General features: G+C 34.3%; 1 protein-coding gene across 8 annotated transcripts in view; it reads left to right on the forward strand.

The window, feature by feature from the left end:
* Positions 1–19628: 19628 nt before the first annotated feature.
* add1 (adducin 1 (alpha)) overlaps positions 19629–27500 on the forward strand; it is a 106252-nt gene continuing 98380 nt past the window's right edge. For 5 of the 8 annotated variants that reach the window (XM_056447123.1, XM_056447121.1, XM_056447125.1 and 2 more), the window contains exon 1: positions 19630–19796. The gene's annotated coding sequence lies outside the window, so the exon portion shown is untranslated. Of the gene's footprint in view, positions 19797–27500 lie in introns of all 8 variants that reach the window. The other 3 variants (XM_056447118.1, XM_056447119.1, XM_056447124.1) reach the window with 1 other exon arrangement.

The following is a 27500-nucleotide window of genomic DNA, read 5'->3' on the forward strand; positions in this document are numbered from 1 at the left end:
GAGCTATAGTCCTTTAAGGCAGATTTTAGTTCTTTGGGGCAGGAGATATCATTTAGGGCGAAAGCTATTAGTCTTTGGGATTGGGCTATTAGCGTTTAGGGCGGAGCTATCAGTCCTTTGGGGTTGGGGTGTGACTATTAGTCCTTTAGGGCGGAGCTTTTAGTCCTTTAGGGCAGAGCTATTAATCCTTCAGGGCAGGGCTATTAGTCCTTAAGGCAGAGCTTTTAGTCCTTTCTGGGCAGGTCTTCAGTCATTTAGGGTGAAGGGTGAGCTTAGTTCTTTGGGATGGGGCTATTAGTCCTTTAGGGTGGAGCTTTTAGTCCTTTAGGGCAGAAGCTATTAGTCCTTTAGGGCAGGGCTGTTAGTGCTTGGGATGGGGCTATTAGTCCTTTAGGGAGGGCTATTAGTTTCTTTGGGATGGGGCTATTAGTCCTTTAGGGCAGGGCTATTAGTTCTTTGGGAGGAGGAGCTATTAGTCCTTTAGGGCAGGGCTATTAGTTCTTTGGGATGGAGCTATTAGTCCTTAGGGCAGGGCTATTAGTTTTGGGATGGAGCTATTAGTCCTTTAGGGGAGGGCTATTAGTTCTTTGGGATGGGGCTATTAGTCCTTTGGGGCGGGACTATCAGTCCTTAGTAGGGGTGGGTAGAGCTATCAGTCCTTTGGGGGGGGACTATCCATCTTCAAGGGCAGGGTTATTAGTGCTTTGGGGTGGGCTATCAGTCCTTTGGGGTTGGACTATCAGTCTTTCAGGGCAGGGTTATTAGTGCTTTGGGTGTGGACTTCAGTCCTTTAGGGCAGGACTGTTAAGGTGTGTTCATTTCTGCTCTGCCTTATCCATTCGTCAATCTTCTTTCATTTGATTAGCAACTCCCATTCCAGCAATCCAGTTGTTTCTTAAAGGACATAATCATGCACCGCCCCACATTTTTTTCTACTTTCAGAACTGTTTCAAATGGATGTACATCATGATAGAGGACATGTTGCCAGTTTGTTTTAACTTTCCTGATTTTTTTACCTGATTTGTTGCTTGTAGACTTTGGAAAACCCATCTCATCATTATATTGATTTATGACATATTAATTCTATTTTAATACTATTTAGGATGGATAATAAGTGAATTGTGATGCAGGAATGGCCCCAGAGAGAAATAATGCTTTTCTAAACTAAAGATGTTCTTAAAAAGAAGAACTCTTAAAACTAGAGCATTTTCAGAGGAAAGTGTTGCTTCATCTTCCAGTCTCATTGTGAATCCACTGACTGAAAGAGATGTTCTGGAGTCAGAGCAGGGAAACTGAGGCTTTCGAAGAAAAAAATGAACACAATCTTAGACTGTAATACAAACACCAAAGGTTTAATCTCTAAATCATTTCTGTCTCTTACCTCATCTGTGAATTTGTGTTCAGCAGGTCCATCTGGATCCAGAGGAGACTAAACAAACAAACAAACAAACAAGCATTCAGGATAGAGTTTGATTGAATAACAGAAAGCCTTTTGGTTATAATTTGTATAAAGTAATGTCACAATCCATAAAATGCTATTATAATTAATTTTAATGTGTTTTAATCTATATTGCTGTAGACTTTGCTGAAATATGCTAACTTCGCCCATGTTTACAACTTATTGTTTGTTGTGTATTTATTATTGTGTGTTTTGTTTATATGTCTGTACTGTGTTATGTAAAGCACTTTGGTCCACTTTGGTGTTATACAAATAATGTTGTATTGTATTGTGTTGTGTATATATTCATCTCAGATTTCCTTACACTTTGGTCTGATTTGTCGAGGCTGTTTTTCTGCTGCACTGTCAGATGTTCTGCGAATCCACAGCTGTTTTCTTTCCCTCTCTTCAGTGTCGTTTCTTGTGCGCAGGCTTGTCTTCCTCTCTCTCTGTAGTTTGCTTTCTTCTCTTCTCTTCCTCTTCGGCTGCATCTGTCCTCTCACTGTCATCTCTTACAGTTAATCATTTGAGATTTCACTCAAATGAAGTCTTATTCTGAGCTTCCAGAGAAGAGCTGCGGAGAATAAAAACATCAGAATGAACTCTAATCACATTTTAAAACAACTACTCATCCTTTTATCTTTTCTTTGCATCTATTAATGTTTGTGTCATACCAAAGCCTGCTCTACAGTCTTTAATTATTCAAACCATCACAGTTCTACTCTCGAAATAAAGAAATAAAAACCTTTTCAAAAGACACACATTTGGACTTAAAGGCTCCATATTGGTACCTTAAAAACATATATTTGGACCTAAAACATTTTAAGAGGAACACTTTTGTACTTTTTAGGTACAATATTACCTCTGAGTTATTAATATGGACCCTTTAGCTACAAGTGTGTACTTTTTAAAAAGGTACCACCCCAGTGACCGATCCCGTACCTTATTTCTGAGAGTGCAGTCATTCTTTATTCTATTTCTATTCTATTCTATTCTATCTATTCTATTCTATTCTATTCTATTCTGTGCTGTTCTATTCTATTCTGTGCGGTCTATTCTATTGTATTCTATTGTCTTCTGGGCTATTCTATTCTATTCTGTGCTATTCTATTCTATTGTATTCTATTGTATTCTGTGCTATTCTAATCTATTCTATTCTGTGATATTCTCTTCTGTGCTATTCTATTCTATTCTGTGCTGTTCTATTCTATTCTATTCTGTGCTGTTCTATTCTGTTCTATTCTATTCTATTCTATTCTATTCTATTCTATTCTATATATTCTATTCTGTGCTGTTCTTTGCTATTCTGTGCTGGTTCTATTCTATTCTATTCTATATTATTCTGTGCTGTTCTATTCTATTCTGTGCTGTTCTATTCTATTCTGTGCTGTTCTATTCTATTCTATTCTGTGCTGTTCTATTCTATTCTGTGCTGTTCTATTCTATTCTGTGCTGTTCTATTCTATTCTGTGCTGTTCTATTCTATTCTTGTGCTGTTCTATTCTATTCTGTGCTATTCTATTCTTTTCTATTCTTTTCTGTGCTGTTCTCTGTTCTATTCTGTGCTATTCTATTCTATTCTATTCTGTGCTGTTCTATTCTATTCTGTGCTATTTCTATTCTATTCTATTCTGTGCTGTTCTATCTATTCTATATTATTCTGTGCTGTTCTATTCTATTCTGTGCTGTCTATTCTATTCTATATTATTCTGTGCTGTTCTATTCTGTGCTGTTCTATTTTATTCTATTCTGTTGCTGTTCTATTCTATTCTGTGCTGTTCTATTCTATTCTATTCTATTCTGTGCTGTTCTATTCTATTCTATATTATTCTGTGCTGTTCTATTCTATTCTGTGCTGTTCTATTCTATTCTGTGCTGTTCTATTCTATTCTATTCTGTGCTGTTCTATTCTATTCTATTCTATTCTGTTCTGTTCTATTCTATTCTATTCTATTCTGTGCTGTTCTATTCTGTGTTGTTCTATTCTATTCTGTGCTGTTCTATTCTATTCTGTGCTGTTCTATTCTATTCTATTCTATTCTATTCTATTCTATTCTATTCTATTCTGTGCTGTTCTATTCTATTCTGTGCTGTTCTATTCTATTCTGTGCTGTTCTATTCTGTGCTGTTCTATTCTATTCTACTCTGTGCTGTTCTATTCTATTCTATTCTATTCTATTCTATTCTATTCTATTCTATTCTATTCTATTATATTCTATTCTGTGCTGTTCTTTTCTATTCTGTGCTGTTCTATTCTATTCTATTCTATATTATTCTGTGCTGTTCTATTCTATTCTGTGCTGTTCTATTCTATTCTGTGCTGTTCTATTCTATTCTATTCTGTGCTGTTCTATTCTATTCTGTGCTGTTCTATTCTATTCTATTCTGTGCTGTTCTATTCTATTCTGTGCTGTTCTATTCTATTCTGTGCTGTTCTATTCTATTCTGTGCTGTTCTATTCTATTCTATTCTGTGCTGTTCTATTCTATTCTGTGCTGTTCTATTCTATTCTGTGCTGTTCTATTTTATTCTATTCTGTGCTGTTCTATTCTATTCTGTGCTGTTCTATTCTATTCTGTGCTGTTCTATTCTATTCTGTGCTGTTCTATTCTATTCTGTGCTATTCTATTCTATTCTATTCTATTCTGTGCTGTTCTATTCTATTCTGTGCTATTCTATTCTATTCTATTCTATTCTGTGCTGTTCTATTCTATTCTGTGCTATTCTATTCTATTCTATTCTGTGCTGTTCTATTCTATTCTATATTATTCTGTGCTGTTCTATTCTATTCTGTGCTGTTCTATTCTATTCTATATTATTCTGTGCTGTTCTATTCTGTGCTGTTCTATTTTATTCTATTCTGTGCTGTTCTATTCTATTCTGTGCTATTCTATTCTATTCTATTCTATTCTGTGCTGTTCTATTCTATTCTATATTATTCTGTGCTGTTCTATTCTATTCTGTGCTGTTCTATTCTATTCTGTGCTGTTCTATTCTATTCTATTCTGTGCTGTTCTATTCTATTCTATTCTATTCTATTCTATTCTATTCTGTGCTGTTCTATTCTATTCTATTCTATTCTGTGCTGTTCTATTCTATTCTATTCTATTCTGTGCTGTTCTATTCTGTGTTGTTCTATTCTATTCTGTGCTGTTCTATTCTATTCTGTGCTGTTCTATTCTATTCTATTCTATTCTATTCTATTCTATTCTGTGCTGTTCTATTCTATTCTGTGCTGTTCTATTCTATTCTGTGCTGTTCTATTCTGTGCTGTTCTATTCTATTCTACTCTGTGCTGTTCTATTCTATTCTATTCTATTCTATTCTATTCTATTCTATTCTATTCTGTGCTGTTCTATCCTATTCTATTCTATTCTATTCTATTCTGTGCTGTTCTATTCTATTCTGTGCTGTTCTTTTCTATTCTGTGCTGTTCTATTCTATTCTATTCTATATTATTCTGTGCTGTTCTATTCTATTCTGTGCTGTTCTATTCTATTCTGTGCTGTTCTATTCTATTCTATTCTGTGCTGTTCTATTCTATTCTATTCTGTGCTGTTCTATTCTATTCTATTCTATTCTATTCTATTCTATTCTATTCTATTCTATTCTATTCTATTCTATTCTATTCTGTGCTGTTCTATTCTATTCTATTCTATTCTGTGCTGTTCTATTCTATTCTATTCTGTGCTGTTCTATTCTGTGTTGTTCTATTCTATTCTGTGCTGTTCTATTCTATTCTGTGCTGTTCTATTCTATTCTATTCTATTCTATTCTATTCTATTCTATTCTGTGCTGTTCTATTCTGTGCTGTTCTATTCTATTCTGTGCTGTTCTATTCTGTGCTGTTCTATTCTATTCTACTCTGTGCTGTTCTATTCTATTCTATTCTATTCTATTCTATTCTATTCTATTCTATTCTATTCTGTGCTGTTCTATCCTATTCTATTCTATTCTATTCTATTCTGTGCTGTTCTATTCTATTCTGTGCTGTTCTTTTCTATTCTGTGCTGTTCTATTCTATTCTATTCTATATTATTCTGTGCTGTTCTATTCTATTCTGTGCTGTTCTTTTCTATTCTGTGCTGTTCTATTCTATTCTATTCTGTGCTGTTCTATTCTATTCTGTGCTGTTCTATTCTATTCTGTGCTGTTCTATTCTATTCTATTCTGTGCTGTTCTATTCTATTCTGTGCTGTTCTATTCTATTCTGTGCTGTTCTATTCTATTCTGTGCTGTTCTATTCTATTCTATTCTGTGCTGTTCTATTCTATTCTGTGCTGTTCTATTCTATTCTGTGCTGTTCTATTTTATTCTATTCTGTGCTGTTCTATTCTATTCTGTGCTGTTCTATTCTATTCTGTGCTGTTCTATTCTATTCTGTGCTGTTCTATTCTATTCTGTGCTATTCTATTCTATTCTATTCTATTCTGTGCTGTTCTATTCTATTCTGTGCTGTTCTATTCTATTCTGTGCTATTCTATTCTATTCTATTCTATTCTGTGCTGTTCTATTCTATTCTGTGCTGTTCTATTCTATTCTGTGCTATTCTATTCTATTCTATTCTGTGCTGTTCTATTCTATTCTGTGCTATTCTATTCTATTCTATTCTATTCTGTGCTGTTCTATTCTATTCTGTGCTATTCTATTCTATTCTATTCTGTGCTGTTCTATTCTATTCTATATTATTCTGTGCTGTTCTATTCTATTCTGTGCTATTCTATTCTATTCTATTCTATTCTGTGCTGTTCTATTCTATTCTGTGCTATTCTATTCTATTCTATTCTATTCTGTGCTGTTCTATTCTATTCTATTCTATTCTATGCTATTCTATTCTGTGCTGTTCTATTCTATTCTGTGCTGTTCTATTCTATTCTGTGCTGTTCTATTCTGTGCTGTTCTATTCTATTCTACTCTGTGCTGTTCTATTCTATTCTATTCTATTCTATTCTATTCTATTCTATTCTATTCTATTCTGTGCTGTTCTATCCTATTCTATTCTATTCTATTCTATTCTGAGCTGTTCTATTCTATTCTGTGCTGTTCTTTTCTATTCTGTGCTGTTCTATTCTATTCTATTCTGTGCTGTTCTATTCTATTCTGTGCTGTTCTATTCTATTCTGTGCTGTTCTATTCTATTCTATTCTGTGCTGTTCTATTCTATTCTGTGCTGTTCTATTCTATTCTGTGCTGTTCTATTCTATTCTGTGCTGTTCTATTCTATTCTATTCTGTGCTGTTCTATTCTATTCTGTGCTGTTCTATTCTATTCTGTGCTGTTCTATTTTATTCTATTCTGTGCTGTTCTATTCTATTCTGTGCTGTTCTATTCTATTCTGTGCTGTTCTATTCTATTCTGTGCTGTTCTATTCTATTCTGTGCTATTCTATTCTATTCTATTCTATTCTATTCTATTCTATTCTGTGCTGTTCTATTCTATTCTGTGCTGTTCTATTCTATTCTGTGCTATTCTATTCTATTCTATTCTATTCTGTGCTGTTCTATTCTATTCTGTGCTGTTCTATTCTATTCTGTGCTATTCTATTCTATTCTATTCTATTCTGTGCTGTTCTATTCTATTCTATATTATTCTGTGCTGTTCTATTCTATTCTGTGCTGTTCTATTCTATTCTGTGCTATTCTATTCTATTCTATTCCATTCTGTGCTGTTCTATTCTATTCTGTGCTATTCTATTCTATTCTATTCTATTCTGTGCTGTTCTATTCTATTCTGTGCTATTCTATTCTATTCTATTCTGTGCTGTTCTATTCTATTCTATATTATTCTGTGCTGTTCTATTCTATTCTGTGCTGTTCTATTCTATTCTATATTATTCTGTGCTGTTCTATTCTGTGCTGTTCTATTTTATTCTATTCTGTGCTGTTCTATTCTATTCTGTGCTATTCTATTCTATTCTATTCTATTCTATTCTATTCTGTGCTGTTCTATTCTATTCTATATTATTCTGTGCTGTTCTATTCTATTCTATTCTGTGCTGTTCTATTCTATTCTGTGCTGTTCTATTCTATTCTATTCTGTGCTGTTCTATTCTATTCTATTCTATTCTATTCTATTCTATATTATTCTGTGCTGTTCTATTCTATTCTATTCTGTGCTGTTCTATTCTATTCTATTCTATTCTGTGCTGTTCTATTCTATTCTATTCTATTCTGTGCTGTTCTATTCTGTGTTGTTCTATTCTATTCTGTGCTGTTCTATTCTATTCTGTGCTGTTCTATTCTATTCTATTCTATTCTATTCTATTCTATTCTATTCTGTGCTGTTCTATTCTATTCTGTGCTGTTCTATTCTATTCTGTGCTGTTCTATTCTGTGCTGTTCTATTCTATTCTACTCTGTGCTGTTCTATTCTATTCTATTCTATTCTATTCTATTCTATTCTATTCTATTCTGTGCTGTTCTATCCTATTCTATTCTGTGCTGTTCTATTCTATTCTATTCTATTCTATTCTATTCTATTCTATATTATTCTGTGCTGTTCTATTCTATTCTATTCTATTCTATTCTATTCTATCCTATTCTGTGCTGTTCTACTGTACTCTGTTTTTTCTATGCTGTTCTATTCTATTTTATGCGGTTCTATTCTGTTCTGTTACATTCTCTGCTTTTCCAACTGTTCCATTCAATGCCATTCTATTTTATTATATTTGTTCTCCATTCTAATCTATTCTGTTTTGTTCTGTTGTTCTATTTTATTCTTTTTTTATTCTATGCTGTTCTATTTTGTTTTAGGCTTTTTTTCTCTATTCTGTTCTATTAGATGCTGTTCCTTTCTATTCTGCTGTTTTATGCTATTCTATTCTATTCTATTCTATTCTATTCTATTCTATTCTATTCTATTCTACTCTATTCTATTCTGTGCTGTTCTATTCTGTTTTATGCTTTTCTCTTTTCTATTCCGTACTGTTCTATCCTATTAAATGCTGTTCTTTTCTATTTTGCTGTTTATGCTGTTCTGTTCTATTCTATTCCATTATATGCTGTTCTATTCTATTTTATGCTGTTCTTTTCTATTTTATGCTGTCCAGTTCTGTTCTACTCTATTCCATGCTTTTCTATTCTGTTGTATGTTTTCTTCTATCTACTCAGTTCTATTTTATGCTATTCTATTTTTTCTATGCTGTTCTATTCTATTATACCCTATTCTATTCTATTCTATTCTATTCTATTCTATTCTATTCTATTCTATGCTGTTCTAGTCTATGCTGTCCTATTATATGCTGTTCTATTATGTTCTACTCTAATCTATGCTGTTCTGTTCTATTGTATGTTGTTTGTTCTATTCTATTGTATACTGTTCTATTCTATGCTATTGTATGCTGTTCTGTTCTATTCTATTCTATTCTGTTCTATTCTAGTCTATGCTGTCCTGTTCTATTCTATTTTATTCTATTCAACTCTACTCTATTTTTTCTATGCTGTTCTATTTTACTCTATTCTATTCTATGCTGTTCTACTCTGTTTTATGTTTTCTCTTCTCTATTCTATGCTGTTCTATCCTGTTCCATGCCGTTCTATTCCATGCTGTCCTATTATATGCTGTTTTTCTGTTCTAAGTCATTATATTTTATGCTGTTCTATTCTATTCTTTTCTATTCTATGCTGTCCTGTCCTGTTCTACTCTGTTCTATGCTGTCCTATTCTATTATATGTTGTTTTATTCTATTCTATTGTATGCTTTTCTAGCCTGTTCTTTATGAAATTCAATGCTGAGGAGTCAGGTTACTATGTTTGCTCGTGTTCATGATCAAGATTTATAAACCACACATTTTAGAGCACATTCAATACAAAATATTTGATTTATGATTTAATATAGGAAAATTGGATATTTAAAAAGTAAAGAAATGTTGATAGCATTAAATGATGAAGAATGATCAATATTCGTGATAAGGTCAGATATATAATAGTCAATATCTGACAAAGTGGATCAAAACCATTAATCAAAGTTGTTCTAAAACCAAAATGTGCATTGAAAAATAACAATATTCATGTTTATAATAACATACAGCATCAATATTAATTAATGTATTATTTATGTACTACATTTTAGGTATTATTTGTTATTATTTACAATAGCAATATGTTTGAGACACTTAAAAGGTTGCAAAAATGCTTACAAACACTTAAAAATGCAAATGTATATAAATTAATGATAAATATCTGATTTTTCTATCATATGTTTGAACATCAAACATCCTCCAATGAATGCACACTCTTCTCCTTTCAGAGATCAGCAATTCTGCAGTGCTCATTTCTAAATCGGAGCTACATGCAAAACATTTTCACACATGAAATTCTCTCCACACACTCACCAGGATCCAGATCTGTTCATTTATTCCAGGTTTAATTCAGATTTGTGCATTGAATTCCTCAGAGATGTTCGCTAGTAAAGAGAGCAAACGTACAATCACAGCGGAGAAATGCAGAATGAATGAGGAAACGATTGAGTAAATAGTTTAGACCTCTTCAGTGACGCGTGACTCAACTGGAGAGACTGGTTTAGCCCATGTTCATTCTTGTAAAAAGGACCTTGGCTGTGTTAATGTTTCACAATAGCTGGCAAAGTTCAACTGATCTCATTACAGTGTTTGGCCACAGGAAGAACAGAGACACGCAAGGCATTTCTGAAATTACACAATGAGCAACTTCTCCTGCTTACCTGGAGTAAATACAACTAAACATTACTGGACTGAAATATAAGACCACTGCTTCGTCTACACTCTAAACTGAAGAATGCTGGGTTGTTTTAACCCAACGTTGGGTCAAATATGAAGTGTAAAATACAATTTCCTCTCTATTTTGATGGTCTGTTTGTTAAATATAAGTTTGCATCTACATGCCAACTAATTTTCAATAGATTATAGTTAGACTGTAGGTTGAGGTTAGGGTTAGTGTAAGTTGACATGTTCTTGCAAAGTTTCTTATAGTCAGTTAAATGTCTGTTGAAGGAGCAGTATCAGCAGATATTAAGCAGACAGTCTACTAATACTCAAATGGAGCATCAAAATAAAGTGTTACGTTGATTTTACTTAATGTGAGTAAACATTTGCCTTAAAATTACAAGTTGACTTTACTTTTAAAAATCAAGTACACCAACAAGTTGACTTTACTCAATAAAATGAGTAAACTCGTTCCCTTAAAAAACAAGTTGACTTTAATATAAAAAGTGAGTAAACAAGTTTCACGTTCTTAAGTAAAGTCAACCTGTTTTTTATGAGTTTACTCACTTTTCACAGTAAAGTCAACTCGTTGGTGTACTTGTTGAAGTAAAGTCAACTCATTGGTGTACTTGGTGAAGTAAAGTCAACTTGTTGGTGTACTTGGTGAAGTCAATTCAACTTGTTGGTGTACTTGGTGAAGTAAAGTCAACTCGTTGGTGTACTTGGTGAAGTAAAGTCAACTTGTTGGTGTACTTGGTGTAGTAAAGTCAACTCGTTGGTGTACTTGGTGAAGTAAAGTCAACTCGTTGGTGTACTTGGTGAAATCAATTGAACTTGTTGGTGTACTTGGTGAAGTCAAGTCAACTGGTTGGTGTACTTGGTGAAGTAAGGTCAACTTGTTGGTGAACTTGGTGAAGTAAAGTCAACTCGTTGGTGTACTTGGTGAAGTAAAGTCAACTCGTTGGTGTACTTGGTGAAGTAAAGTCAACTCGTTGGTGTACTTGGTGAAGTAAAGTCAACTCGTTGGTGTACTTGGTGAAGTCAATTCAACTTGTTGGTGTACTTGGTGAAGTAAAGTCAACTTGTTGGTGTACTTGGTGAAGTCAAGTCAACTTGTTGGTGTACTTGGTGAAGTAAAGTCAACTTGTTGGTGTACTTGGTGAAGTAAAGTCAACTTGTTGGTGTACTTGGTGAAGTCAATTCAACTTGTTGGTGTACTTGGTGAAGTAAGGTCAACTTGTTGGTGTACTTGGTGAAGTAAAGTCAACTTGTTGGTGTACTTGGTGAAGTAAAGTCAACTCGTTGGTGTACTTGGTGAAGTAAAGTCAACTTGTTGGTGTACTTGGTGAAGTCAGTTGAACTTGTTGGTGTACTTGGTGAAGTAAAGTCAACTTGTTGGTGTACTTGTTGAAGTAAAGTCAACTTGTTGGTGTACTTGGTGAAGTCAATTCAACTTGTTGGTGTACTTGGTGAAGTAAAGTCAACTCATTGGTGTACTTGGTGAAGTAAAGTCAACTTGTTGGTGTACTTGGTGAAGTAAAGTCAACTTGTTGGTGTACTTGGTGAAATCAATTGAACTTGTTGGTGTACTTGGTGAAGTAAAGTCAACTCGTTGGTGTACTTGGTGAAGTAAAGTCAACTTGTTGGTGTACTTGGTGAAGTAAAGTCAACTTGTTGGTGTACTTGGTGAAATCAATTGAACTTGTTGGTGTACTTGGTGAAGTAAAGTCAACTCGTTGGTGTACTTGGTGAAGTAAAGTCAACTCGTTGGTGTACTTGGTGAAGTAAAGTCAACTTGTTGGTGTACTTGGTGAAGTAAAGTCAACTCGTTGGTGTAGTTGGTGAAGTAAAGTCAACTTGTTGGTGTACTTGGTGAAGTAAAGTCAACTTGTTGGTGTACTTGGTGAAGTAAAGTCAACTTGTTGGTGTACTTGGTGAAGTAAAGTCAACTTGTTGGTGTACTTGGTAAAGTCAATTCAACTTGTTGGTGTACTTGGTGAAGTAAAGTCAACTCATTGGTGTACTTGGTGAAGTCAAGTCAACTTGTTGGTGGACTTGGTGAAGTAAAGTCAACTTGTTGGTGGACTTGGTGAAGTCAACTCGTTGGTGTACTTGGTAAAGTAAAGTCAACTCGTTGGTGTACTTGGTGAAGTCAAGTCAACTGGTTGGTGTACTTGGTGAAGTCAATTCAACTTGTTGGTGTACTTGGTGAAGTAAAGTCAACTTGTTGGTGTACTTGGTGTAGTAAAGTCAACTTGTTGGTGTACTTGGTGTAGTAAAGTCAACTCGTTGGTGTACTTGGTGAAGTAAAGTCAACTCGTTGGTGTACTTGGTGAAGTAAAGTCAACTCGTTGGTGTACTTGGTGAAATCAATTGAACTTGTTGGTGTACTTGGTGAAGTCAAGTCAACTGGTTGGTGTACTTGGTGAAGTAAGGTCAACTTGTTGGTGTACTTGGTGAAGTAAAGTCAACTCGTTGGTGTACTTGGTGAAGTAAAGTCAACTCGTTGGTGTACTTGGTGAAGTAAAGTCAACTGGTTGGTGTACTTGGTGAAGTAAGGTCAACTTGTTGGTGTACTTGGTGAAGTAAAGTCAACTCGTTGGTGTACTTGGTGAAGTAAAGTCAACTCGTTGGTGTACTTGGTGAAGTAAAGTCAACTCGTTGGTGTACTTGGTGAAGTCAACTCAACTTGTTGGTGTACTTGGTGAAGTAAAGTCAACTTGTTGGTGTACTTGGTGAAGTAAAGTCAACTTGTTGGTGTACTTGGTGAAGTAAAGTCAACTTGTTGGTGTACTTGGTGAAGTCAATTCAACTTGTTGGTGTACTTGGTGAAGTAAGGTCAACTCGTTGGTGTACTTGGTGAAGTAAAGTCAACTTGTTGGTGTACTTGGTGAAGTCAGTTGAACTTGTTGGTGTACTTGGTGAAGTAAAGTCAACTTGTTGGTGTACTTGTTGAAGTAAAGTCAACTCGTTGGTGTACTTGGTGAAGTAAAGTCAACTTGTTGGTGTACTTGGTGAAGTAAAGTCAACTTGTTGGTGTACTTGGTGAATGAAAGTCAACTTGTTGGTGTACTTGGTGAAGTCAATTCAACTTGTTGGTGTACTTGGTGAAGTAAAGTCAACTCATTGGTGTACTTGGTGAAGTAAAGTCAACTTGTTGGTGTACTTGGTGAAGTAAAGTCAACTTTTTGGTGTACTTGGTGAAGTAAAGTCAACTTTTTGGTGTACTTGGTGAAATCAATTGAACTTGTTGGTGTACTTGGTGAAGTAAAGTCAACTCGTTGGTGTACTTGGTGAAGTCAAGTCAACTTTTTGGTGTACTTGGTGAAGTGAAGTCAACTTGTTGGTGTACTTGGTGAAGTAAAGTCAACTCGTTGGTGTACTTGGTGAAGTAAAGTCAACTTGTTGGTGTACTTGGTGAAGTAAAGTCAACTTGTTGGTGTACTTGATGAAGTCAATTCAACTTGTTGGTGTACTTGGTGAAGTCAATTCAACTTGTTGGTGTACTTGGTGAAGTCAATTCAACTTGTTGGTGTACTTGGTGAAGTAAAGTCAACTTGTTGGTGTACTTGGTGAAGTAAAGTCAACTCGTTGGTGTACTTGGTGAAGTAAAGTCAACTCGTTGGTGTACTTGGTAAAGTAAAGTCAACTCGTTGGTGTACTTGAAGTCAAGTCAACTCGTTGGTGTAGTTGGTGAAGTAAAGTCAACTTGTTGGTGTACTTGGTTTTGAAAAGTCAACTTTTAGGCAACAGGTTTACTCGTAAAGTCAACTTGGTTTTTAAGGTAACTTGTTTACTCACTTCACATCAACTTGTCGGTTTACTCCCTTTTTAAAGTAAAGTCAACTTGTCATGTTTTTGGAAACAGGTTTACTCACTTTAAGTAAAGTCAACTTGTTTTTTAAGGTAACAAAAATTTTTTACTTTACTGTGAAAAGTGAGTAAACTCAATGCCTTAAAAACAAGTTGACTTTACTCAGTGGGTACTCATTAAAAATGAGAAGTTGACTTTACTTTTAAAAACCAAGTACACCAACAAGTGGACTTCACTGTAAAAAAGTGAGTAAACTCATTGTTTTAAAAAATAAGTTGATTTTACTTGAAAAAGTGAGTAAACTCATTGCGTTAAAAGCGACAAGTTGACTTTACTTCACCAAGTACACCAACAAGTTGACTTTACTTAAAAAAGTGAGTAAATTTATTGCTTTTAAAAAACAAGTTGGCTTCAACATAAAAAAGAGAGTAAACAAGTTACCTTATAAGTGACAAAGTGACTTTACTTAAAGTAAGTAAATATGTTGCCTTAAAAGCGACAAGTTGATTTTACTTTTAAAAACCAAGTACACCAACAAGTTGACTGTACTTAAAAACTGAGTAAACAAGTTGCTCTGAAAATAAGTTGACTTTACTTAAAAAAAGTGAGTAAACAAGTTGCTCTAAAAATAAGTTGACTTTACTTAAAAAAAGTGAGTAAACAAGTTGCTCTAAAAATAAGTTGACTTTACTTAAAAAAAGTGAGTAAACAAGTTGCTCTAAAAATAAGTTGACTTTACTTAAAAAAGTGAGTAAACAAGTTGCTCTAAAAATAAGTTGACTTTACTTAAAAAAGTGAGTAAACAAGTTGCTCTAAAAATAAGTTGACTTTACTTAAAAAAGTGAGTAAACAAGTTGCTCTAAAAATAAGTTGACTTTACTTAAAAAAGTGAGTAAACAAGTTGCTCTAAAAATAAGTTGACTTTACTTAAAAAAGTGAGTAAACAAGTTGCTCTAAAAATAAGTTGACTTTACTTAAAAAAGTGAGTAAACAAGTTGCTCTAAAAATAAGTTGACTTTACTTAAAAAAGTGAGTAAACAAGTTGCTCTAAAAATAAGTGGACTTTACTTAAAAAAGTGAGTAAACAAGTTGCTCTAAAAATAAGTTGACTTTACTTAAAAAAGTGAGTAAACAAGTTGCTCTAAAAATAAGTGGACTTTACTTAAAGTGGGTAAACCTGTTGCCTAAAATGTGACAAGTTGACCTTACTTAAAACGTGAGTAAACGTGTTACCGTAAAAGTGACAAGTTGACTTTAATTCACCAACTACATCAACAAGTTGACTTTAATGAGAAAAATGAGTAAACTCATTCACTTAAAAAACAAGTTGACTTCACTTAAAAAAGTGCGTAAACCTTTCGCTTTAAAAGTGACAAGTGACTTTACATAAAGTACAAACCCATTGTAACTTGGAACTGTTAAGTTTACTTAATTTTTGTAATTATGCATGTAATTAATTTACTTAATAATTTTAAGGAAACAGGATTACTTGCTTTTTTTAAGTAAGCTTTAAAAGCAAGTATAGATTTACCACAACATATTTATTAAAGAGAATCAATAACAGGTGTTTCCTATAGCAATTAGATTAAGGTGAAGACAACCCTCAATCCTAACCAGATGGACTCCGTCACAGTACTGTATAATAGTGTGGTTCAAAAACACCACAGTATTTTCTATAAATTAATATAGGTATTTTATGTGGAATTTAGGGTTTATGGTCCACTATTATACAGTGTTCAGCATATATGAGTACACCCCTCACAGATCTCTCTTTTATATTCATATTTTTAATAGGAAGCTCTACAATATTATATTTGTGCATATACATTAGATTAGTCAGTACTGAAGCCAAATCTGGAGCTTATCTAACAAAATAACTTACGATAACACTCCAAAAACTAGTACAGCCAAATTTATATGTTATAGAAAAATATTAAATACAAATTTAAAAGAGGAAAAATCAAGAGAAGCAAAAACAATGAAAAACTGAGTTGATATTTTATAGGTATTGTAGGTATTGTAACATTTACTTGTATTTAATTGTATTATCTTTCAATTTCTAAATATGTTTGGTGCCTAAAATATTATTTTAATAAATAAATCTGTTTATTAAATCTGTTTTGTTTGTTTTGTCTGCCTATATTCACTGAGAAAAATATTCATTTTCAAAATGAGCTGTACTCAGTTATGCTGAGCACTGTATATGTAAAGTTTACATAGAAATCCATTGTGCAGCCCAAATGTCAATCATCATTGCCAAGTAAACAGTGCAATAATGACACAGTAATGTAAAGGCAGTCATCCATAGAGAATAGTTTACTGATGAATACAGTAATCTAAGTAGCGACATCATGTGGTGAGTTCAAGAAATGACTGACGAAAATAATTCATTCATTCATTTGCTTTTCGACTTGTGCATTTTAAATATTATATTTAAAGCTAAATTATTAATATAAAACTATAACATAAATAAATCTGCAACCCAGTGCTGGGAAACAGCCATACACTCTTGCATTCACACTCATACACTACGGCCAATTTAGTTCATTAATTACCCTTTAGCACATGTGTTTGGACTGTGGGGGAAACTGGAGCACCCGGAGGAAACCCACGCCAACACAGGGCGAACATGCAAACTCCACAAAAAACGCCAACTGACCCAGCCGGGACTCAAACCAACAACCTTCTTGCTGTGAGGTGATTGTGCTACCCCATTTCTCTGTTATCTTGTTTATTAATTATTCAACTACTAACTGTAGGCTTAATCTCAGACATGTTTTGACTCATGCAGCATACACATCATTAAAACAATTACTAAAGTGTCAAATTAAAGTCAAGTTGAGCTTTATTATCATTCTGCCATGTGTGAACATACAGTGAAATGAATTGTTATGTTTTGCAGGATCACGGTGCTACATAAATATACATAATAATAAATATGTACACAACATAGGATGTAACAGTTATTTTAAACCTAGCATAACTAACATTTGGAGCGGTAATCTAATTATACTGACTATTAACTATATATACACTTACTGGCCACTTTATTAGGTACACCATTTCTGCTGCCACATTCGGATGGTCGGGTCAGAATTATGCATCAACAGCATGAAAGCATGGATCCATCCTGCCTTGTATCAACAGTTCAGGCTGGTGATGGTGGTGTAATGGTGTGGGTGATATTTTCTTGGCACACTTTTGGCTCATTAGTACCAATTGAGCATCTTGTCAACGCCACAGCCTACCTGAGTATTGTTGCTGACCATGTCCATCCCTTTATGAGCACAGTGTCTCCATCTTCTGATGGCTACTTCCAGCAGGATAATGCACCATGTCATAAAGCGTGAATCATCTCAGACTGGTTTCTTGAACATGACAATGAGTTCACTGTACTCAAACGGCCTCCACAGTCACCAGAGCTCAATCCAATAGAGCACCTTTGAGATGTGGTGGAACATGGATGTGCATCATGGATATGCTATCATGTTAATATGGAGCAAAATCTCTGAGGAATATTCCCAGTACCTTGTTAAATCTATGCCATGAAGGATTAAGGCAGTTCTGAAGGCAAAAGGGCGTCCAACATGGTACTATTAAGGTGTACCTAATAAAGTGGCCGGTGGGTGTATACCATAAAAACTACACATATAATCTAAGACAGACAGACTATACAAGTACTTTTACTTTAGACAGAACAATATTGTGCAAAAGAGGCATTTAGGGTTTAGGCATCACAATGGAAATATTAGAAAAAGATTGTATTAACTGTTCAACTATAATACCCATACATATATTATGTCAAAACAAACTTTCATTCATTCATATTAACCCGTGTGTGCTGTTGGGGATGTTTTCATTCACTCTAGGGTGATTTTGGGTGTTAATTTGGCCATAACTTACTCTGTTTCAGCTAGCAGAATGTTTTTGGTGACAAATCTTATTTCAAGAGTTCACATTTAGCTGATGATTGATTATAAAGAGTGTTTGGCATGCTGTCCTGGGAGAGAGCCCTGAGCTCATAAGATCCTCGAGCCCGGGGCTTCCTCCCATTGGCAAGGTGAGAGGGGAGTTTGAGCTCAGGTAGATCTGGAAAACTCCCCTGCTTTAGTAGCTAATGAACAGAGAATGATTGCTCTTAAAAGATAACTACTTTGCAGGAGCATGTCTATGATACCGATTTGGATTAGTCAGTTAACTTAAGTTGCATGTTTTTGGACTGTGGGGGGAAACCGGGGAACCCGGGGTAAACACACATGAGCACGGGGAGAACAGGTAAACTCCACACAGAAATGTCGGCTGGCTTGGTAAGGACTAGAACCAGTGACGTTCTTGCTGTGAGGCAACAGTGCTAATTTCTCATTTAAATATGTAAATTCAATTCGTATATCTAAAATACAAGTTAATGTTTGGATTTCAAAGCTAAACAAATAAGTCATAAATAGATGCAACATATATTTAAACATTGATCAAAAAGAGTTCATATATGAATATGATGACATATAACTAGAGCCAGACGGAAACCGAGGCGTTTTTTGCTATTTCTGCGGAGAATTTTAGTAAAAATCTGCAGATTTCTGCTGAATTATTTTGGGAGTATCATAACTAAAACCCTAATATGTGAAATAAAAAGTAATACCTTTTTAACTTTTATTTAATGGTTAAATTGCAATTCCAATTAGATTCACTTTATCTGGTAAAGAAAGCAAGTCTACCATATAATATCTCTACTAAAAGACAGAAAATATTATTGTACACACTGTGTTGTACATAAATCATATGAACATTTTCATATTAGTCAATAATATTACTGTAATTAATTTAAAAACTAAATAAAAATGGATTTACACACATTTACTCAAGTAAATAAACAGAATTAATGATGAGCTAAAAATCTGTGGAAATCTGCGGAAAATGTGTGGAAATCCGCAGAATTCTGCATGCACAGATTCCGTGTGGGCCTACCAGGGGCGTAGAAACCGGGGGGGGACGGGGGGGATACGTCCCCCTCACTTTTAGAGACAGACCATTTAGAAACAGTTGATTAATAATTATATGAACATATGATCTCATACAGCCGTCCCCCCCACTTTTAAAATGTCCACTACACCCCTGGGGCCTACATATAGCCTATTTATGAAGTCCTTCATTTCCAGGGTTTGATGAATAGGCTACTTTATGATAATACTTTACATTTAAGTACAACTTTTAAAAGCACATTTTAATTTAAACGTTGACATTTTATTTATTTTTACCTGTAAGCACAGTACAGTGTTAATGTTCAAACTATTTACAATGTTTAAAGAGGCTGGCAATACTAAATATTCATAATAATAATAATTAATCTGCCATGTTTTTGAACTGTGCAGTGCTGTAGCTGCTTAATTAGGCCTACTACGCTATTTTGGTCATTATGGTGGTACTTGGAGAGACTATTTTTTCTGAGGTGGTACTTGGTGAAAAAAACTTGAGAATCACTGATCTAAATAATATGCAAAAATGTTCATATTAAAACAAATACTGCCTATCCAACCAACAGTGTCAATAAAAGCAGGTCCACACGCCCATCTCCAATGTTTTTAACCGGACGCACAGGCCCCGCCCATCACTGGTGTGGGCGGAGTACATCAAAATCTCCGCTACAATATGTGGGCGGGAATCAGCGTTACGCGGACCAATCAGACGCCTCTTCACTTCAGCCCGTCCAGAGCGCCGCGCCCCAGTCTGAGAGCCGCGCACCGACAGAAACAAACGCTTGCAGAAACAAACAGTGACACAAACCCGTTAACGGAGAAAAAGCACGAGCTCCCCGCCAGTTCCCGAGTTGCTGTCCATTCCAGCCGCGCACTTACACCCAGAAAAGCGTAAGTTTTGCTTTCCTAATGTGCTTTCTGTCTGGATTATTCTCCTCAGGGGGTTTAGTCGCGCGGCCTCACCGTTAGCGCGGGTGCTAGTGGCGCTAGCTTTCGCTCTGTGCAGGAGGAACGCGTTTGTTGTTTATATTTTGTTGTTTGTTTTGTGTTTCCGAGGTCATTTGGTGATTTTTCTGTCGCGAATGTGACTCTCGGTAACGTATTTTTGATGTAGTAGACGTGCGCGCACCCGCGAGCTTCGAACAGGACAGTCGCGCGCGCGAGGGCCACTGATGTACGCACACGAAGGAAAAATAGTAAAAGTGTTATTATTTGTGACTTAAAGTTGGAAATGTTTAGCATTTAGCAAAATGGAGGCATAAATATTGAATACTTGTGAGTTTAGAAAGATTCTGAATAAAGTAGTCCATTGACTGTTTGTTTTTGCTTGTTTAAAAGTGATGTTTGTTGTGTCATCTACAATATTTGTGGTATTGTAAAATAGCCTTACGGATGTATGGATGCTGCTTTTAGCTACTTAACAATGATAAGAAATGCATTAATATAGTATTTATCTAGTTTGCTCATTTGCTTCAGAGGATTTTGGTTGTTTAGATTAAAAATATGATCATATCAAACAAAAACCGACGTATTATAGATATTTTTTAAAATGTGCTACTTAGATTATAAAATAAAAATAGCCTTAAACAAGTAACACATTTAATATATGTATTTATAATACATCTGTTTTTGTTTGAAACGATCATATTTTTAATCTAAACAACCAAAATCCTCTGAAGCAAATAGGCAAACTTGATGCATACTATATTAATGCATTTCTTATCATTCTTAGGTAACTAAAAGCAACATCCATACATCCGTAAGCCTAATTTACAATATATCACATCACAAATATTGTACATGACACAACAAACATCCCTTTTAAACAAGCAAAAACAGTCAATGGGCTACTTTACCCAGACATCTTTCTAAGCTCACAAATACTCAATATTTATGTCTACGTTTTGCTAAATACTAAACATTAGATTCATAAAAATGGACTTCAATGTTTATAAAATATTTGTGAGCTAAGAGAGAGTCTGGGTAAAGCAACCCATTGACTGTTTTTGATTGTTTAAAAGTGATGTTTGTTGTGTCATCTACAATAATTGTGATGTATTGTAAAATAGCCTTACAGATGTATGGATGCTGCTTTTAGCTACTTAAGAATGACAAGAAAGACATTAATATAGTGTTTGCCTATTTGCTTCAGAGGATTTTGGTTATTTAGATTAGAAATATGATTTATTATAGGTGTGTTTTTAAATGTTACTAATTTCAGCACATTTTTCAGAATCTGATGTTTAGTATTTAGCAAAATATAGCCATAAATATTGAATATTTGTGAGCTTAGAGTCTGGGTAAAGTAGCCCATTGACTGTTTTTGCTTGTTTTAAAAGGGATGTTTGTTGTGTCATCTACAATATTTGTGATATGATGTATTGTAAATTAGGCTTATGGATGAATGGATGATACTTTTAGCAACTTAAGAACGACAAGAAAAGCATTAATATGGTATTTATCTAGTTTGCGCATTTGCTTCAGAGGATTTTGGTTATTTAGATTAGAAATATCATTTATTATAGGTTCGTTTTTTTAAATGTGTTACTACTTTTAAGCCCATTTTTCAGAATCGAATGTTTAGTATTTAGAAAAATATAGCCATAAATATTGAATACTTGTGAGCTTAGAGAGAGTCTGGGTAAAGTAGCCCATTGACTGTTTGTTTTTGCTTGTTTAAAAGTGATGTTTGTTGTCATCTACAATATTTGTGATATGATATATTGTAAAATAGCCTTACGGATGTATGGATGCTGCTTTTAACTACTTAAGAATGACAAGAAAGACATTAATATAGTGTTTGCCTATTTGCTTTAGAGGATTTTGGTTATTTAGATTAGAAATATGATTTATTATAGGTGTGTTTTTAAATGTTACTAATTTCAGCACATTTTTCAGAATCTAATGTTTAGTATTTAGCAAAATATAGCCATAAATATTGAATACTTGTGAGCTTAGAGAGAGTCTGGGTAAAGTAGCCCATTGACTGTTTTTGCTTGTTTAAAAGTGATGTTTGTTGTGTCATCTACAATATTTGTGATGTATTGTAAATTAGGCTTACGGATGAATGGATGTTGCTTTTAGCAACTTAAGAACGACAAGAAAAGCATTGATATGGTATTTATCTAGTTTGATTGAGGATTTTGGTTATTTAGTTTAAAAATAAGATCATATCAAACAAAAACAGCTATATTATAGATATATTTTTAAATTTGTTATGTGCTATTTTTTTATGAATCTGATGTAATATTTATAAAATCCCACCAGTTTGATAAAAATTGTATAATAAAATAGTAAATCATATAATTTTTTAAATAAATACTTGCATTTTATTTCAGAAATATTTAGTTATACAGAATTTCAGCTTATGGTACTGATCAAATATGTTATTTATTTAATTAAATTAGAAATGTAATGTTTTGCTTTAATTAAATGTGTTATTTTTGTTCCATGCATCCCCAGGCTCACCCTTGTGACCCCAGTTTGAACTCTGCTGTAGTTCATAATCATATCAGGAAGTTTTCTTATTGTTTTGTGGCGTAAAAATGTGCACCATTTGTTTTATAGTGACACTAAGTGGCCATCCATGCCTGGCTGATATGACAGTTTATCACTAACCCGCATTAGGCCTCTTGTGTCGCGGGATGTCAGTGTTTTTGTACTGATCACAGATTGGGCTCTTGCATGTGTCGCTGGTGTTTTGACAGTCTGTCGGTCAGAGAAAGACTGAAGCGTCTGTCTGCTGCTTTCAAACATAAGGCCAGGGCAGATCTGTAGAGTCACAGGAAGTTTATAGTAGTGTATTGTTGCTTTTATAATAACATCAAAGGGGGCCTATTATGCAACAAGTCACTTCTATAAGCGGTCTAAACACAATTATGTGGCAGCAGTGTGTGAATATATGCAGCTTCTAATGGTAAAAATGAATTAATTTAATTTTTATAATCAGACTTGAATAAAAACAGTCTGCAGAAACACTTTGATTGACATTCTCTCTTTGTACGTGTCATCAGAGGTGGAAAGGCCCGCCCACTAGTGAGAATCTCTCTCTCATTAGCATAAACAGCCCTGAGTGAGAAGCAGCCATCTGTCAATAGAGTTTTCACCTGCTGAAGATAATGTCAGTGACCTAAGAAGATTATAAATGTTTAGTTTTAATCTCCATCGACTGCCGCCTTCTGAGACTCTTCTTCTGGAGGTGTAGCTCCACCCTCTTTTGAATAAAGTCCAATCTTATTTGAATTTAAAGCAACAGTCACCAAAATGGCACACTTAGGATCAAAGGCTAAAAGGGTCAGTTTCAGAGAGTTATAAAACATTATCTGTGTGGTATTTTGAGCTACCACTTCACACACACACAAACGCGCACACTAGAAATATCGGAGACTTATTTATTATGTTGTAAAAAGGGCATAATAGGTATAGGGATAATATAGGGATGCAATGATTATAGATTTTGTATGTACAGTTATAGTCTGAGGAATAATCACGGTTTCACAGTTATCACGGTTATTATGCATTCATTGAATTTAAAACACTATTAGTTTAGAAAATCACATGAAAACTTAGATTTTGAAGTATAACTTATTGCTGCACAGTAACTAAATAATTCAGCACATAATAATATTATTATTAATAATAATAATAATAATAATAATAATAAACAAACATTTCTCTTTGGATTTAAAATTAAGTGAAAAAAGTTGTTGGTATTTAAACTAAGTAATAATTCTACACTGAAAATAAATAACAGAACAATAAATAAATAAATATATAAAAATAAGAATAAATAAAAAACAAAAGTTGTAAATTTAATGTAAATTTAAGTATCATATTAGCCAAGTATTTCCCTTTTAAAGAGATCAACTGTAGTGAAAGGCTGTAGTGAAAGGTACTTTTGATGAACTATACAACCTTGTTCTGTATTTTAATTTTGTATTATTTTCTCTTTAGAGTCTTAAAAAATGTATATTCCATAAAGTATTAGGGCTGGGCAATTTGGCCTAAAATCAAAATTGCGATTAATTGAACATTTTAACTTTATTACAATTATTTAATTTATGTTCTTGCCCTCATAGTTCACTGACAGGTTTTGTACAGTAAATATGCTCACATATTATAAATGAGAGATTTTTTAATGTAGGATGAATTACTTGATTTTAAAATAATAAGGTAACACACTATCCACTATCTATTATTATTATTATTTATTATTATTATTAAATGCTGAACAATTGCAACTACGTCGTTGTGACATGCAAGTAAGTTTTTTTTAAAGGTGCGTGGGTATGCGAAGGCTGCACCGGACTGTATACGTGATCTTGGCATAAGTTCATTCATTGATTTTGTTTTCAGCTCTATTAATCTGGGGTCGCCACAGTGGAATGAACCGCCAATTTATCCAGCATATGTTTTAAGCAGCGGATGCCCTTCCAGCTGCAACCCATCACTGGGAAACATCCATACACACTCATTCACACACATACACTACGGACAATTTAGCTTACCCAATTCACCTGTACTGCATGTCTTTGGACTTGTAGGGGAAACCGGAGCATCCGGAGGAAACCCACGCGAACACAGGGAGAACATGCAAACTCCACACAGAAACGCCAACTGGCCCAGCCGAGGCTCAAACCAGCGACCTTCTTGCTGTGAGGCGAACATGCTACCCACTGCGCCACCGTGCAGCCCTTTTGGCATAAGTACAATATAGTAATAATATAACAAGTATAAATCATAATATAAGAAGTATTGTTCTGCCTTAGAGCGGAGTCAAGTGACTTCACACACTGTAGGGAAAGATACTGAAAAAATGCACCTGGAAAAATTGGATCGATTATAGGTTCTGATTGTCGATTTCGATTACTTTTCGATTAATCGCCCAGCCCTACAAAGTATAAAGCCTTTTTCCAATATTCTTGGAAGTCAGGGCAGGACTACAGCATATGTAGGAGAGTGGCAAGCATGTTTTATTAATATAACAATTAAAAATTATGCAATTGTTGTGCGTTTTTACCTTAAAACATATGAAGTTATGCATATAATGGCCAACATTTTCAGAAAAAAGCATCACAACTAGGGATGGTCAAAAAATCGCTTAACTGTTAACCGAAAGAGTGCGTTGGTAACCGATCAGTGGTATCAGTTAAATGATTAACAATATTATTTTATATATTTTTAGAGTTTGGCTGCATAAGGGGCCGATCGAATGCGCTTTTGCGTTAAGAGGGGCATCTTTTGAATGGTTCACTAACGGCTGCAAGTGTTTTGCACACAGCTCATCCCAGAGCAGCAGTGTTTGTGTTGTCAAGACAACTACAGAGAACTTTTAGAGAGCATGGTTTCCGCTACATTCATTCTTCCATGGCTGGGCGATGCATCCCTCCTCGGCTACATTACAGCTTCTCATTCAAAACATTCAGTCATTGTTGTTTTTAATAGCGGGTTATAATTGCACCGAAACGTATACATTAATTATTTTAGGATGCAGGTATAAAAAATGTCCTTCCAAAATCCTTGGAGAGACTGAATGATCAAAATGTATTTTTATGTTTGCCGAATGCAGCTCAACCACATTTATGTTCTGTTTTTCCACTGATTTTGGTTGTTGCTCATCCAATCATCCGTATACAGTTGGAATGATTATTACCATCAGTTATTTTGGGCTCAATAGCAGTGAAACCTGGAATGGAGTGAGCAGTGAAACAAACCCACTCGTTCTCTCGCCCACGACCCTCTAGAGGGACAAAAATCTGTTTTTCATTTTCATCACACGTTGTTCAACGTTTCTCCCCTTCCTTTCTCCTCCCTCTTTTGCTCTCGTTTTCATGCATTCAGTGGCGTGTTCCCTTAAACAGGAAATAGTTTGTGTAAGGAGAACAGCTATTCGACCATTGGAAAGGATTTCAATCATCTGTGTTAAATATAAATTAATCTACTCCTTCAAAGAATAAATAAAAAGGCAAGCTTGTTTTCTTAATATTAAATCAATGCAATTATTTTTGTGTATTTTTACAGCAAAACAAGAATTCATGCAAATTTTTGCAATACACGTCTTGTGTTTGATAGGGTTTGAACTGTATTCACTAGTTCAGACTTAATTGGGATCATTACGGGGCATCGGTAAGAATGCACATAATCCAGGAGTCCAGTCAGAGGTATTTAATTGGTTAATTTCAATATGCACGTGTGTGTGGTTTTTTAAAAGTTACGCACACTCATAAGCTTGGCCGTGATACATCTGGCGACTCGAATACCTCTCACAAGCCCTCTCACGAGTCCTCCGTAGCTCTAAAGCGAAACTGCAAGTTGCGTCAGTCTCTGGGGGCGGGACTAAGGTATAACTGTCAATCAATCCTAAACTACTATTAAATCCCTAAACCTTTTCAACATCTTGCATTTGTTCTTGTTGATTTTCACAGTGTAAAAGTCTAACTATTGAGTTTTTTTAATCTAGAATATTTACAGTGACACTATGGCTCAGTTTCCAAAGCTTCAAAATCCGTAGGCAGCATTTTAAAGCAGAAGTGTGACCCTGGATCACAAAACCTTGTGTGTAAATTCTTGGAAATTGAAATCTATATATCTGATTTTGGAAGCTGAGTAAGTAAGCTTTCCATTGATGCTTGGGTTGTTTTAAGAATAGTTGGGGAAATGTGTCTGAGATTAAATTTATTTCAAAATCTGGAATCTGAGGGTTTAAAAGTCTACAAAAAAACAGAGAAAATTGTCTTTAAAGTTGTCCAGATTGAGTTCTTAGTAATGCATAGCCAAAAATTAAATGTTGATAAATTTAGTGGAGGTAATATGTCTAACAAACATGAACTTTACCTAACATTCAAATGTTTTTGGCATAATGTGTACAACATATCACTGCACTGTAAAAATGCTGTGTAATTTACAGTATTACTGGCAATTTTGGTTGTGTGAAATTTACAACGGCACTGTAAATGAACAGTTGTCATTATTAATTTGCAGTGCACTCATATTTTTACTGGTCTACTGGCTTTTATTGTCTGTTTATAAAATTTCACAGTATTACTGACAACCAAATTTCCCATTAATACTATACATTTTACAACCATTTCTTTTTTACAGTGTGATCTTGTGTTCACAAATACAGTTGTGGATGTTGTAAATTAATCAAAAAAATCTAGTTTTAAAGTACTGATATGTTAAATAAGACTCCAATATTCATATTTCATCTCATCTAAAAGTTATTGTATGCTAATATTAGCAGCGTACTGATTTTAATTAAAGCTTGCAGAAGTCAATTAGATATTTTGGCAGTTTCAAATGCACAAAATTAACTTCATCTGAAAATGCTGCATAAAAGAAGATGCATAGCCATTAATTAACTTCACAGAAGTGTTAAGTACAGTTGCAAACTGTAAAAGCATGGTAATTCTGCATGCACTGTAATGTAGTAATGCATTGCAACCTCTGTCTGAAATCAGACCAAAGAGCAATGTTGATTTTCAATATAATTGATGACAAAGAAACATAAAATGTTAGTGTATAAATGGTTATAATTATTCATTACGAGAGGAGCAAATTGTACGTCATTGTGATTGAGTCATTTTAGTTGCAAGC

Source organism: Danio aesculapii, chromosome 21 (assembly GCF_903798145.1).
Source record: "Danio aesculapii chromosome 21, fDanAes4.1, whole genome shotgun sequence".
In the NCBI taxonomy this organism is placed as follows: Eukaryota; Metazoa; Chordata; class Actinopteri; order Cypriniformes; family Danionidae; genus Danio; species Danio aesculapii.